The sequence below is a fragment of the Erithacus rubecula genome (assembly GCF_903797595.1).
Source record: "Erithacus rubecula genome assembly, chromosome: 13".
Classification (NCBI taxonomy): Eukaryota; Metazoa; Chordata; class Aves; order Passeriformes; family Muscicapidae; genus Erithacus; species Erithacus rubecula.
The window spans coordinates 17,896,694-17,910,799 of NC_136665.1; the positions used below are offsets into that span (position 1 = coordinate 17,896,694).

General features: G+C 41.5%; 1 long non-coding RNA gene across 1 annotated transcript in view; it reads right to left on the reverse strand.

Moving 5' to 3' along the window:
- Positions 1-330: 330 nt before the first annotated feature.
- The window catches only part of LOC306807627, a 356,348-nt gene continuing 342,572 nt past the window's right edge, over positions 331-14,106 (reverse strand). The window contains exon 3 of the long non-coding RNA XR_013775761.1: positions 331-344. This is a non-coding gene — a long non-coding RNA (uncharacterized lncRNA). The remainder of the gene's footprint in view (positions 345-14,106) is intronic.

The window sequence follows — 14,106 nt, forward strand, 5'->3', positions numbered from 1 at the left end:
AGTCCAAAGCTTCTGAGGTTGCCCAGGAGGTTTGGAGAGAGGCTGGGTCTGGCAGTGAGGTCTCAAAATGAGTTTATTTGGTGATGTCTTGGGTTTCTTTGCATAACCTTTTGCTGAATAAGATTTTATATCATTTATGCTAGAAATGAGCACTTAGCTCTTCAGTCCTGGTGACATCAAGGTTGTCTCTGACCCTGCTGGGTTCCCCACAAAAATCTCCCTGTTGGAGTTAATGTGCTGAAGTAAAGATTACAAATTACAATTAAACACTTGACAAAGGGGGCAAACATCTGAGATCTTGGCTGAAATCAAGGCAGCCAGACAGGAATGAGGGGCTCTGTCTGCTTTTCTGCTTTTTGGGTCAGTCTTTGGGGGCTTCTCCTAAATGGACTGGGGATTGCTGCTGTAAGCAAGGGGAGGAGCTGCAGAAAGAGCCTGACTTTTGCTAAAATGTCACTGCAAGCTGTTCCTGGAGGAGGAAGGAGGGAAAACAAGGCCTTTGTTCTGTGCCAACACAGCTCCCAGAGCCCGAGCAGCACTCCAGCCCTGCTGCAGTGACATTTGGAAATGAGAACATGGCAAGGCCTGCCCTTGGACAGCATCAAATGCTCTGGTTTAGGGTGGGGGATTAAAAGAAAAAAAAAAAAATCCAGCTTAATGGAAAAGGAGAATCAGTCTAGTAGGGGAAATATAAAAAGGTTTAAGAAGCAAAACAGAATTTAAATGCCAAGTCACACAGGAGAAAGAGCCTTGCAGAGGTAGAATGGGAAGGGACAGGGAGAGGGGGGAAACAGTTTCTGGAATGGCACAGAGGCTTAGAAAGCTAAAATGGAAACAAAAGGCCAAGGGGGAACATTCACATGGATATAAGGAAGAATGAATGGCTGTAAGGCATTTGAAGAATGCCTCTTACAGGCTCTGAACTGAGGATCCTTTTAAATTTGTTTGTTATGAATTTTACCCCATGTCCTGTTCTGCTGTTTGGTATGAGGCTGTTGTGTGAAAAACACAGCCCCCATTTCAGGGAGTGCCATTATTTTATTCCCTGGGATTTCATGGATCTTAGAACTGCTTAATGTCCCCTTGCATTCTGCTGAGAAGTGACAGATTGACTGGGGGTATCTTTGACCCCTTGCTTGTGCACCAGGTCCCTCTGTGCTGTAACAATGCAAACTAAACCACAATTTTTTTTAAAAAATGCAATTTCCAGACCAAGAGGAACAGCAGGAACAAACCCTGTCCCAGCACAAACCCTGAGCAGCAGCTGGTCAGGGCTGGGGGCAGAGGTGAGCGATCACCTTTGTTTTTCCCTTTCCTCCTCCTCCTGCTCCTGCCTAATGAGGCAGCAGCTCTCTGGGAGCACTGAGCTGCTCCTGAGCAGCAGCAGAGGAATGCCAGCACAGCCAGCCTGGAGCAGGGTGAATCTGACCCTGGAACAGCCCCTGAGCTTCACCTCGAGGGGGAAACACCATTTATTGCTGTCTTCAGAGGGGTTTGCAGCCTTTCCCAGCAGGAGATGAGCATGGGCAGAGGGATTGTCTATCATCCCATGGAGTGATGGAGTGATCTCCTGCAGGTTTGGCTGCTCCTGCCATTCCTGCTCAGACCTTGGTGCTGCTGTGCTGGAAGGACACAGGGCACAGCCTCTCCATCCTCCCAGGCACCCTGTCCCAGGTGGAGAGGGGAAATTCAGAGAGAAATGGAATTCTTGACGTTTTTCTGTCTTAATTCAGATGGGAAGACATCTCTTTCAACACCACATATTAAAAGAGCAAAGGTTTTGACTGGCAGTATAATTATAGCCTGGATTGGTTATTAAGTTATTGCATTTTCTGTCATCATTTGATGTTTGCTTACAGGAGCTGGATGTGCCTGCAGTGGCTGGGAGATTCTGTAACCAGCTCTGGCAGTTTCATTCCAGAGCTTTACACATTCACCCAACAATAGAGTGATTTTATTAAATGTGGGGTTTAAGTAAACCTCCAAACTGAGATTCATCTGCTCTGACATTAGAACCGTTCAAAAAGGAGACACGTGGAAAACAGCAGATGAGCTTGGGCTATTAAGAATAATTAATACCGAATTTAATTGACAATTACTTAACAAGAGTGATATTTGGCTTTCAAAGGCCATCTACATTTACGGTGCTACACAGAACAATAAAAGAAGCAATCTGTTTTAGGGAGATGAACACAGAGTGGGGGAAATGCAAATGCTCCTTTATCCTGGGGCAGTGCCTCCTGCAGCAGGGCAGGTACACGGTGGAGGTGCACACACAACTTCAGAAGGCATCTCCTAATTGTTTCCTGGATTTTTATCCTTTTGGGAAAGGAGGCAGAGCTTTTTGAGCTGGTGTTATTTACATATAAAAGATTCATCTGTTGTGTTAACAGGACTGTGGAGTGTGAGCGTTTACCCACGGGCAGGTGACTCACAGCCATGGATAAATTCACTTTTATATTCAATCCCTGTTACTTTGTGATGTCTGGGAGTGTTTTTCATGTCTTTTTTTTTCCTGTTCATAGTTTGAACACTGATCTCCTGGGCTTTCCTTTGTTCCCATGCTCATATTATTAACACTTTCTCACCCTTTAGGCTTTTCCCCCTATTTTGTGAAGCCTTTAGGTGGGGGCAGAAAGGAAAGGGGCTAGAAATGAACAAATTAGTGAAAACCTGTAATGGAATGAATGGAGAAACAGCAGCATAAGGAATCAGTAACTAATGAGTAGGAAGTACTGTACAGTATGTCATTCATTTAGTCCTCCCTGCTCAGGGTAGCAGCAGATGGTGCCCTGAGGGACTTGGATGTTCCCATCCCTGCTCCAACACTACTAAAGAGGTGAGATGAGAAAAGGAGACGAGATGGATCACACCAATCAGCCCAGCAGAAAAAATGATTATGATTACATAACTAATGACCCAGGGAATTAGACAATATCAAAAATAGGAAGGATGCCAATTTGTGCTGTGACACATCTGAGCAGCCAAAGCAATGTGGGGGCTGTGGAGTGAGAGTTGTGTGGTTAAGGGAAAAAAGGGGGCTCCTCATCAAGCCTTCAAAAATATTCTTTTTATTTGACAGCAGCTTCTCTAGATGCTGAGAAAACTCCACCTTTGGGTATTCCTGCAATAATCCTGACTAGGTTGTCCATTTACAAGTTCTCTTTTTGCCATATTTAACTCAGCTGGAAACTGGTTTTGCTCCAGTTTTGTTAAACAGCTTTGCTGTAGGAATGGGACTGAGACCCAGCAGTGCAGGGGTTTCAGAGGGTTCCTGCTCCTGTTGAGGAGTGTGGAGCTGCCACCTCCTCCAGCAGCAGCTGGGACCTGTGAGCCATGAAAGTGTCTCTGTAGGACCAGGCAGAGCTCCTGCTCACAGACCTCACAAGGATGGGATTGTGACCCTACAGAGAACTGAAACATCCCACACTGAAACATTCCAGGGGAAGGAATATTGGGTGAAATCTGGATTTACTCAGGGAAAGCTTTTAACTGATCTCCTTCCCCCATTTCTGATCTATTCTCTTCTCCAATTTATTGATTTGTTAATTGAAATGTCTGGATTGAGACTAATTCTTCCTGTGTGTGCTGTAATCCTGGTTCCAGGATCATGGTGGTTGGTGCATATGTGCCTGCCAGCTATTCAGATTGAAAAAAACTGATTTTGTTGTCCCACAGCTCAAAGGTCTGGCTACAAAACGTGGAGCAGCCCAAAAATTATACGAAATGCAGCTTTTTACCATCTGCTGGAAAATGTTAATGAGCTGATGATCTCATCCTCTGTTTTAGACAGGTGTCCACATCCCCAAAAATGTGATGAGAAATGACATCTTTGTTGACAGTCTCATCAGATTAATTGGACTTCAGGAGTGAGCTAATTCTCACATCAAGAGGCTTGAGAACATGCTGTGGGAGCTGTGTGAAGAACCTTGAACTCCTGCTTCTTGTGCTGTGCCAGATCATAGCAGCTTCCAGGGACTGGATTAGGAAATCAATTCCCACCCATTGACATGCTAATCCCCCCAGGGACCCTCATTAAACACCCTGCAGATCAAGGGCCACAGCAGTGTGTGTGCAGCAGGAGCTGCAGCAGTGTCATGTTTCATAATAGAAACAGGTCTAAAATATTTAAATATATATATCTTGAACTCCCTAAACCAGAATTTGGGCGTTTGATGGAGCCTGAGGTGTTAAAAGCAGGAGGAAGGGTGAGGTTTTGGTGGTACCTGCACTCTGAGGAGTGATTGGGATCTGCTGGGATCACTCCTCTGCTCTAGGAGATGTCCTTGCCATGGAAAACCTTCCATGAAGTGCTCAAGTGCCACTTGAAAACTAATTAGAAATATTCTCCTCTTGGGACACTGCTCTGTAACCTTTCCCCAATAATGGGGAAGAGGTTGTCATCTAATTTCAGAGTAAATATATTCCTGGCTAATTGATGTTATTTTTTCCCCCTCTTTTTTAGCTTACAAATCCCTTTCTCCTCACTGGGTGCATTCACAAAAAGGAATATCTCCTCTCTAAATAAATGGAGACTCCTCTATAAGGCTGGATTGCCACACTTGCTGGTTGTTGTCTCATTAAAGCCTTCCTGGCCTTTGCCCATCTCTCTATTCCTTTTTTTTTTTTTCCCCAATTCCTGCAGGATTTCAGGATTTTGAGCACCAGGGGGATGCAGTGACATCACTTTTCCTGTGCTCCACATCACCATGATCCAGCAGCTTCCATTCCTTGCCTTGCACAAACCTTCCAGTCCTGTTTTGGGCCAGCAGATGCTTTTCCAAGGAAACAGCAGGGGAGGTGGCTGAAATCCTGCCAGGACAAGTGTTCTGGTGCTGTTACATTTGCCTGAGGGAAGGTGGAGAAAAAAATAATAATTAAAGAAAAAAAAAATCACTGAAATATCCAGAGTAACTCATTTATATTTTACTCTTTGGACTTGACTTTCTGTAAGAAGTTGCTGACCCTGTAATTAAATTATAGAATTGCTTTTGTTTGATGCCATTCTGGAATTCACAGCAGAGATTCAAATCAATGTTAATATTTAAATATTTTGTAAAGAAGAAATAAAGCAGCAGCAGCATTTCAGATTGGATATTTTAACCCCTCAAAACATTTTTGTGGATATAATAGTGTGCATGATACTGAATGTATCCGTTTTACTCCATAAATTCCTTGTTATTTTTTTTTTTTAATATTTCTGTTGATAAAGACAGCACTTTCACAGCTCACCTGAAGTACCTGAGGTGTCCAAATGTGATAATCTGAATTTTTTTTTAAGATTATTGACTAAAAAGACCCAGTGGGGCTGAAGTTATCTCTATTTAATGCTTTGACTGGTGAATTACTTCCTACAGGGTAATAACTATTGCAAGTCCCAGCTGAATGAAAAAAAAAATAGGATTTAAATGTTTTGGGATTCAAGCAGAAAAGGAAAGGCAGCAAAAAAATTGGGTGTCTTTATTTTTGTTCTTTATCCCATCTCATGCTTGTGTTTATTACTTAAAATACATGATCAGCCAACAGGAATGATGGCAGATGTTTTAAATTTGGAGGGCTTTTTGGCTGGTTTGGGGGTTTATTTTGGTTGTTTTTTTGGTTTTGGGAGGGGGTTTTTTTTGGTGTGTTTTTTAAAATGTTATAATGACTCATTATTCTAACTACTAAAAAACCATTATCTCATCTACTGAGATAAAAAGCAGATTACCTTAGCACACAAAACACCTGGGTATGAAGTGAAATAGAACAATATTTATTTCCAGGTTTTATGTTATTTGTAGCTTGCTTCTATCAGATTTTCCTGATGATGAAGGATATTTTTAACTATTTTCCTCCTCAATTGCTCCCATAACCTTGTTTTACCCCGTCCTGATTTGCTACAACTTTCACAAGTCAAAGGGCTGCTGTGTTCCTTTTTTATTTTTTGTTGTTTTTTCCTCTATAAAACCTCTTTTTTCAGTTTCCCAGGTCACTGAGCCCAGACCCTGCTCTGGCTGAGGGTCCCCCAGTCCTGCACTGGAATTTTTCCTCCAGCAGGAGAAGTTCATTCTCATCCCTCCAGGATGCTGAAGTGGGATTGTGTTATCACTTTGGACTTCAAATAAACATCTCACAGAGTTTTCCTGACTGTAAATTATAATTTTTTTTTTCATTTGATCTCCTTGCTCTTTCTTGATCCTCAAAGCAGGCCTTGCAAGGCTCTGTTTAATTGATTATTTGGCTGTTATCTGTTTCATCTTGCATGATTATCAAAGGCTTTCTGGGCTGGTTTTGGAAGGTTTGTTAGCAGAGGGATCAGCTGGATCAATAGCACAAAACAGAGATGTTAATTGCTTTGTCTAAAGCTCTCTTTTAGTCCCCCATGTCAATCTTGCACCTCACAGCTCTCCAAATATGCTGCAAATGCAAATTAATTTTGTTGTTTTGTGTTATATGTGCAGGATTTATCCTCAACTGACACAACCTTTGGGAGAAAATCTGAAGTTTTGGGGCTTTTTTTGTGATATAAAACCAGATTGGGTCAGTCAATGCTGTTGCATTCTGTGTTATTGAAGTGTTGGCAAAATGTTGTATAGAAAATAGTTCCCTGTAATTCTACAAACTCCATTTGTACAGGTTTCACAAAATTGCTTCTGTAGGGTCAGTGTGGGCCAGGCAGTCTTGATGGGTATGGAACTCCCATATGAATTATTTTAATGAACAGGTAGAAATTTACACTTGTTTCCTGATGGAAATGAAAACATCAGAACCTTTAGAAAAGCTCTCTTGGTTTGCAGGCAAGTTATTTAAATTGGATGTTAGGAAGGATTTGTTCCCTGTGAGGGTGGTGAGGTCCTGGCACAGAGCAGCTGTGGCTGTCCCTGGATCCCTGAACTGTCCAGGGACAGGTTGGGCATTGGGGCTGGGAGCACCTGGGACAGTGGGAAATGTCCCTGATCATGGAAAAAAGTGGAATTAGATGATCCTAAAAGTCCTTTCCAACTCAAACCATTCTGTGGTGCCACAACTCCACAACCTTCCTGCATGGATTGTGTTTGAGCCATTTTAAAAGTATTAATTATATGTATTGCATGTGAGAGAAAAACTACACATAAAGTTTCTAGCAAGCTGCCATGTAAATTATAAAACTCATTGTTATCACCAGTGAGCATCATCCATTTATGAAAGAGATTATTTTATTTATTTCATATTTTATAAGGAGATAGTTGCCTGCTGAGATAGTATAATTGGGAGTGAAAACCAACAGATGATTTTAGGTGCAGGTGACAGGATGACAGAGAATTCCATATCATTACATGACACAGAGAAATTTGTGTAAATATTAATGCAGAAGAGGGGGAAAAAGGGGAAAAGTTGAAGGCAGAGTGTGGAGGAACAGACACAGGGTCAGGTCAAGAGCATGGCAGCTTTTAGTGCAGTGCCAGAAATGTTTTAATGTGTTGAGTAATGAGACACTGGTGGAACCAAAGGAGAGAAGATGCAGCCACAGGACAAGGATGTGACTGGTTTGTCAGCTCTGGGGTTGCAGTAATTCTCCTTCTGCCTGAATCTCTCCCCTTTCACACTCAGCAGGAAGGAATTGAATTGTCAGAAATTGTTTTGTTACATTAAAAAGGATCGACTGGCTATGCTGCAAACCTTATAGAAAACAATATTTTAACTGGAACTATTCCAATATGTAATACATGAAAATAGCAATAATACACAATAAGACATTACAATATGTAACTACAATATGTAATTACATCCTTTGGGATGCTGGCTTGGATTGAGAAATGTCCATTCTTTGATCCTGCCTTCTCCCAACAAACCTGGGATCACTGAGGGAATATCAACAACACTCTCTGTCTTTTTCATTTTGTGCTGCTTAACCAACTTATCTCTGTCTGGATCCACAACAAGAGGGAGCTTTTAAAGCCACATTATCTTCCCTCCCTTTCCCCCCTTTTCTCAAGCCTTAGGTTTGAATAGAAATGTGTAAATAATTGGTCAATAACAGGAGGAGGCACTTACTGACAATCCTGTGAGGAGCCTTCAAGGTCAGATCTGGACAACAACCAGGGAGATCTCCTGTGAAGTTTGGATTTTCCTCCACTCATTTTTTAACTGTTGTGGGGAAATGGCAGATTTAATGTGTTTATATCTATTTTGTGTGTGTGTTTGTGCAGCACAGGTTGTGCACACTGGAGACACATCAAAGGCAATGATTGATTTGTAGACAATGACCAAACATGTTTAAAACACTCCTTGTTCTTGTAAATGATAATTGTTCCCTTTTTGTTAATCTATCCTGAATAAATTGCCCAGACACAAAGTGTCATTAAATGCTCCTCTTTTACTGCTTACCATTTCCCCATGTCCAAATTTCAATATTAACACTGTGTTCCTTTGTGAATTGAGCTTTTATTCATTATATTCCTTTTTAGACTAATAGTTATTATTATGCTCCTCATACTTTAGCTTCACAGCTAATTATAGTCTGGCTTTCTCCTTCTGGAATATAGATACTGATATATATTAATGCCACATACCTTGCTCTCCAGCCAGCACTTATTTCACAAGGATGCTGTGATTTTCTCCTCTTACACTGACTAAAACATCCTAATTTCTTTTTTTCCTTTTTTTTTTTTATTTTTTTTTTTATTTTTTTGCATTATCATTTTGCCCTGCTGAAAAGCATTATCTGGGAGAAATCTCTGCAAAGAGAGATCACACCCCTCCCTGCCAGGGTTGGAAATCCCTTAATACAGCCATGTACTGTCAACTCACACATAATGAAAATGTCAATAGTGCTCAGATTGGAGCAGTTTAAGGCACTGAAACAGATGTAGCTGCACATAACATAAATCTATTGAGCAGAGAGGGGGGAGACTGCTTGGTCACACTGCTATTAAAAAAAAAAAAAAAAAAAAAGAAAAGAAACCCCAGCAAATAATGCAGAGTGGTGAAATGTGGCCCAGCAGAAGAGAGAGAAGTTCTGGTACAATCACAGACACAAACAGAGCAGCTATGAAAGGCTTGGATAAAATGATGGAATCTCTGGGATGCACATTTCTCATGGGTCTGTCCCTGAACCCTGCAGGAAAACCTGAGCTCTTCTTTCATTTGGCATTCCTGCTTTTGGATTGGCTGCTTCAGATTTAGGTGGTTCTCAATCAAGAGACAAGGACAACATCTGAAACTACTCAGGAAATTTAATATCCCTTAAACAGTGTTTTGAATTTTTATTTTTATTTCCTATCAGGCCTTTCTATATCACTGTGAGTAATACACAGTTGGTTAAGACCTCCTAAATAGCCACAAAATTACTTGAAAATTTCTGTTTAATAATCATTGGAAAAATGGCTCCCATGAAAGTGGGTGACCAAAAGGTCACACACATCCCAGGATTTATGAGCAGGGTAGTATTCACACAATTTATGCAATTTTGAAATTTCAGGGAGTACAGAGAAGACTCAGAGAATGGTGAAGTGGTTGGAAAATGTGCCTGTCAGTAGGAACCTGCAGGTGCAAAGAGAATATTAACAATTCACCCAATGAGTCTCTGCCTTTCCCTGTGAGAACCCAAATGTGGATAATCAGCTCCTTCAAAAGTTACTGTGAGATGTTTGTCAGGGGGAAAAAAAGAGTCATAGTCTCAGCAGGCAATTAACCATTTCAACTGCTGAATGTTTTTTGAGGATTTTCTCTCTATAAGCATTTTTTTTAAAGAAAATTACTCCACCTCCCATAGGATCTGCTTTTCTCCAGCAAGGATTTATTCAAAAAGCTTCCAGGACCAGTGAGAGCCTGTAAGGTAAAATTAATGACTGAGTGTTGATATCAGCAAGGTTTCTAAATTACTTGTAGTCCTGGAGAGCTTGACAGTGCTCCTGAAAATAGTTCAGGAAGGGCTGGAAAATCCTTTAAATTCAAGAGGATTTGAATAATGCTGTGGTGAGAGGAATTGCTTGTACCTGTGTTTGAGGGTTTTGCTGGGCAGAGCAGAGCTGTGAGCAGCAGAGAGCTCCTAAAAAAAATGCACCTTGGCCTCAGATGTTGGCATGCACTAAAAGGGAGCACTGATCCCATTTTTCCATACATTCATCATTTCCTCTCTTGCCTTGCCTGCACACACACACTCAGAGATCCTGGTTTTCCTCTACATTTCCTCCCTGAAATCTGTAAGCTGCTTGTATTTACCTCCTCAATGACTGATTCTGCTTTGTTTGTGATATTTATTACCTTTGAAATCACTTTTCTCTCATAATCCCATTAATCCCATTTAAGGGCTCTCCACTTTGTGTGGCATTGATATCCTGCAAGGGCATGGAGGAAGGACATGGGCAATATCTCTATTAATGGGAGATAATCTTATTAATGAGTGAAGATAAATCAGCCTGCTGTTCAAAAAGATAACAATTAGAAGGGAAATTAAGCCACAAGGAAATGTAACAGCACTGGGAAGGTTTCCTTGTTGCCTGGAAATTCTCTTTTTGAAGAGTATTTACAGGACTGGGAGATAAAATGCCTACAGCACCCAATATTTCAGTGTTGTGGGTGGGATTTGTCACTCTTAGGGCAACATTGTTGTAAATTAGTCTTTGCCTGATGCTTTGTCTTGTGGCCTGAATTGCTGTAAAAGCCATTAGGGTGTATAATGCACATAAAAGGGACAGAGGAGTTGCAGAATCGCTGCGATAAGGGATTATGTGTTCCTTGATTGTTATCCATTAAACAAAAGGAATTTCATCATCCCACTTGAATCTTGCCTTAGATGCTTGTGCTTGAATCCTTAATGAAGATTAAAGGCTGGAGCTGCAATCTGCCAGTGGAATTTCTCCTCTCTTACGTTATTGTTCATTAAATAGCAATCATTCCTTTGTGCTTCTGGAATAAAAAAATAAAATAAAAAATAAAAAGAAATTAAAAGCTGCCAAGGAAGCACCTGGGATGTTTTAAATCAGAAATGTTGGGGAAGGGGTGATGGGCATTGAGTGTCCTTGGCCCTGCCCTCACCCCTCCAGACTAGGAGGGACACAGTTTATTTATCAGCCCAGCAAAATGATGTATTTACCCTGAGATTCAAGGCTCCAGCCTGGCATACACTACATGGCTGTCTCTATATTGCAAACACTTCATTGCAGGCTGGAGTTATTGGGGAATTACTGGGATTTCGATATTCCCCCAAGAGCCAAGACAATATCACTGCTAACCCTGGGTGTGTGCACACCATAAAATTGTAACCGAGCCAAAAAAAAATTGCCTGTAGTATTTTATTTTTAGTGGGTTATTTTTATTATTTGCACTCTTGGTTTATTTATCTGCTTGGTGTGGATTGCAATAATACAAAAGAAAATTTAAGAATAGCTCTCAAAACTATTTCCCAGTACAATTTCTGTGGATATTGCCATTCTTCCATGAAAATCCATGTGAAATACATCCTGTTATGAGTTTTGGTTCAGAGATAAAAAAACCTCAAAGAATTGAGTAGAAAATCATCTTTCATTCCCTCAGTTCATTTCCACTTGAAGATCTGGAATTTCCTTCTTTACAATCCTGGCACTGGTTGTTCAGCTCTGAGGATTGACTCAGGGAATTTTATTCTGTGAAGGTGTCACCAGCTGATCCTGAGCTGTCCCCAGATCAGCTGAGCTCCTGCAGATGGTGATGAAGAGGGGATGAAGGTCTGGCTCTTCTCAGGCTGTTTTTGAGGTCACTTCTTTTGGTAAAAATTGCTTCTGAAATTCAGCAGGCTCGGATTTAACTCGTCCTGCAGACTCTGCTTCTCCTGTGTTGTGCTGATGGTGGAGAGCTGCATTTCCTTGTCTGGGAAGGATAAACCTCCCCTAAACTCAGCCTGGGGGTGCCTGGCTCCACCAGGGCTGGGGGAGCTCCTGGGGAATCCTTCAGGAGCTCCTTCTGGAGAGAAGGATCCAGCTTGGCTAAAGGCACATGGAAAAACACCCGACCACATCCCCCTGGAACAAGGGACTGATTTCCTGGTCTTTTTTCCTCCTGAAATTCCTGCTCTGCTTGGGCTGAAGTGCAGATCCTGAGTTTCACATCCTGGCTGGGTGAGCTGAAGGAGGTGAAATCTGAGTTTGCCTCATCCTGTGGTTCACTTTTCCATGACTAATTTTTCCTTCTCTCTCTATTTTGTATTAGACAAATGACAACTGTACCCTCTCTGGGTCCCTGTGCAGCCAGGTCTGGAGCTCTGTGAGTCTGACACTGCTGCCTGTGAGTCCTGTTGTGATGCTCTTGTGTCACTGAAATGGGAAGAAAATGCACTGAGGAGAATGCAGATTGAGCCACTTTCCTATTCTTTCAGGTGGAAAGCAGATAATACCTCAGGGCTTTGCTACTATTCTGTTTTTCTGAGAGCAATATTCAAGGGAATGTCTGCATCTGCTGAACCCACCTCCTTTCCTTTCCCAGCTCAGAGCTCTGTTTCTTTGGGGAGACAACAAGAGTGTGAGGGTTGGTTTTAATATTAATTTAGAATCTCAGTGTGGTTTCTTTTCAAACAGAAAATCACTCCCCATGCTGAATGATGCTGATGCATGCAGGGCTCAGAAAACAGCCTCGTGTCTTGTTTAGGCTTGGAAATTGGAAAAATGTCAAGATATGATGAGTGTGTAGATTTTCTGATTCTTTTTGTGGTGTAAGACCCTGGGAGGATGAGGTGTCAGAGAGATTTCATGCTGTGTAATATCATGTCATTGGTAGGGTCTCTTTGGTAATGGAATTTGGGTTTTTCAAAGTACAGAGGCTGCTAAATCAGCCTGCATGAAAAGCCAGGGTTTAGGGCTTGTAATTGTGACACTTCAATGAGAAACTTAAAAAGTGGTGTTAAAGGCAGTGCTGCTGCCTGGAAGTGTCTCCCAGAGTACAAAGGTGTAGGACAGAATGGGCAACAGAGAAAAAATGCCTTAGAAATAAAATCTGGTAGCTTAGTATTTAAATGAACTCCTCTAGAGCAGCAGGATAAGATCTTTCACTCCACCTGAATATCAGGAGGTAAAACTGGTGCCTACCCTTTATTTCATTTTGCTGCCTGGTAATTAAAAATTCTCTTTTTAATCCAAATGTAACCTTCCTCCACTAATCTTTAGTGGGCTTTTTACAAAAGGAAACTTTAAGTCAGAGTTTAGGTCCTTTATGATAAAGTTCCATTTTGGGGCAAAATAGATTCCACTTCAATTTTCAAGAAGTTTTTGGAAGTCTATTCACCATGGAGATCAGTGACTTTTCTTTTTCCTAGGGTTTTCTTCCCCAGTAAGGCACATGGCACACTTTTGTCAAGACAGTAATGTAATTGTTACAATCTTTCATAATTATTTTTGATTCTGTGCTGATTAATCATAGAATCATTGATTGATTTGGATTAGAAAGGATCTTTTCATCCAACCCCCCTGCATGGGCAGGGACATCTTCCATTATCCCAGGCTGCTCCAAGCTCTGTCCAACCTGCCCTGGACACTTCCAGGGATGGGGATTAAAGGCAAACAAGCTGTTATTAAAAAAAAAAAAAAAAAACTGCAAAAAAAGTCATAATTCTTAGGGATTTTTCCTTTAAACAGTGTTGTGCAATGCTTTTGAAAGAGGAGCTGAGGTTATTTGTGTGTGCTCACCCATGAGACAGAGATCCTGAGTGTGGCTCCAGTTAGAAAGAAAGAAAATTTGACCTAGAAAATATTAATTTCTGCTATTTTCAGGGTGATTCGACCTTCACTTAAAGAAAAACTCCAAACTACAGGCTGAGTGGGATGGGGTTTGGAGTGTTAAAAAGATGAAATAGGTGTGACAGCCCTGTCCAGCTTTGTGACAGATCCACAGGATCCTTGAAGCCCACTGGCAGAAATGTCCCTTCCTGTTCCTGCAGCTGAAGCTTCTAAACTCTGCAGGTCCAGATTGCTCAAATTTGGATTTAGGGTGTGTTTGTTCTCAGGGTAAATATTTGTTGTGGGTCCCCAAGGTCTCAGCCTTCTGTTTCATGCAGCCATAAACTCTGTCCTTAGCTGGAATCCTCACAGGCAAGCAGTGAAGGAAATTGCCATGCCCAGGGACACCAGCACTGGTTTATTTTCATGGGGTTTCACCTGGAGCAGGTTTGTGGCTCTT